We start from the raw sequence: 1,840 nt of genomic DNA, 5'->3' as shown, positions 1-1,840 counted from the left end.
CTGCTGACCTTGCAGTTAGCAGCTCAGCACGTAACCAATAAGCCACCAGGGCTCCTTAGACAGCAGCCTTAGGGGGCAGTGAATTCATGTTAATGCAGGAGGAGCAGCTCAGAACGACTGCACAACTTGAAGAATGTAGTCAGTGTCACTATATGGTACGTGGACAAACCGTTGGATTGGCGTATATGTTGCTGAGTATATCCCCAACAGCAACAAAATAAATAGCATTAAAAAAAACAATAATAAAATCAGAAGGACGAACCAGAAATGAATAAAAATAGTGCTCTACAGAGGGGAGTCGAAATGAGGTTAAGAGGAGAGCCAGAAACAGAATTTCTCAGCATGGAACTTTATACTTTGACCCTTTTATGTATGTTTTATATCATGGAAATCTCCAATTCGATAAAAAAATAATATTGTTATTAGCAATCATTGTAACGCCTGGAATATCATCGAATCTATGTGCTCTACAGGTATCATCTTATTGTGCATCGATTCTGAGATGCAGGTTCACGCCTCATATTTTACAGATGATAAACCCAAGACTCAGAGCAACTCAACGCCGCACTGGAGACCACCTGTTCTTAAAGGGAGATGCCCCCTGCCTCTCTCATCTCCCCTCTGTGGTAGCAGGGCTCTGTGGCCTGTAGAAAACTTACTTTCCAGACAGAGTGAGTCCGTCTACTACCGTCCATTCCCAATTAGGGAGACGTCCAGCCTGAAATTCTGGAACCGAAACCCAGCAGCTCCCCCCCACACGCCTTCCGCCCCCCAGCCACGTCAGGCCTTTGCCTGGAGAAGCCATATGGAGGAAGGCGGCACGAGCCAAGCGCTAATGAAGCCAGGGCAGGGGCTGAGAGAGCAGCAGCCAGGCGCAGCTGCTTCAGTAGGAGGGCATCATGGCTTGTGATGGTCCATCGGCACTGACCACGGGCCAGCGCGTGCCAGACACACCCGGCACCCAAGCCAAGCCCATTAGGTTCATCCCAGCTGTCTGGCAACTGCCCTCTAATGAAACAAACAAACAACTTCCCGTGTTTGAGGTTTCCGTTAGTGCCGCTGGCCAAGTGTCAGTGGGAGCCACATGGGGCTGCAGGCCCTGCTAGCAGCAGCCAGAGGCCCTAGCGGATCTCAGAGAGCCTGCCAACCTGGCCAATTATCAGAGCCCTGGTGCCAAGAGATAAGGAACATTTTGATCCAGGCCCTAGAAGGACAGGCCTTTATATAGCTGCCTGAGTGGGCTGAAAGGGAATGTCCCAGCTGAGGGCCTCTCTCTGAACCGAAGCAGAGAGAGGAGTGGGTGGGTGGGCAGGAGGGGGTTATTAATAACCCCCCCCTGTAGGCTGATCTGCACTCCTGCCTTGTCTTAGCAAGGCCTGAGATCTGGGGGGAGGCAGGGGTGGGGCCTTTTAGAGGATCTTTATTTTCTTCATACTTGGCTCTATTTTCCAAGTGCTCTACAATGAACGTGAACCCCGCTTACAGTCACCAAACACATAGATCATCATAATAAGGTGGGGAAAAGAGAGGCATAGAAGAAGTTCCTCCCGGTTGGGGTTTGAATGAGCCACATCTCCCAGCCTGTAAGGCTTGTCCCTCCCATCTCTGAGTTCTTGGGGGATAGGGCAGGAGCATGAACATGGGGGGGGGGCTGTTTAGGGGGGGCGTTTGCATGGGCGCTTTGCGAATGCATCCGTTCCTCAGCCTGCTCTCTCTGTTCCTGCATCCCCCCCACCTCCCTTGTTCAAATGTCACTGTTCTTGGCTTTGTTGACTTCAGATAAAGCAGCCATGCCCATTATCCCAGCTGGGGTACAAAGGGTCATTCAAGTGTCTCCATC

The sequence above is a fragment of the Echinops telfairi genome, unplaced genomic scaffold, assembly GCF_000313985.2.
Source record: "Echinops telfairi isolate 266 unplaced genomic scaffold, ASM31398v2 ScPeMD7_7424;HRSCAF=8462, whole genome shotgun sequence".
Taxonomy (NCBI): domain Eukaryota; kingdom Metazoa; phylum Chordata; class Mammalia; order Afrosoricida; family Tenrecidae; genus Echinops; species Echinops telfairi.
Note: the sequence above shows the minus strand (reverse complement) of the source record.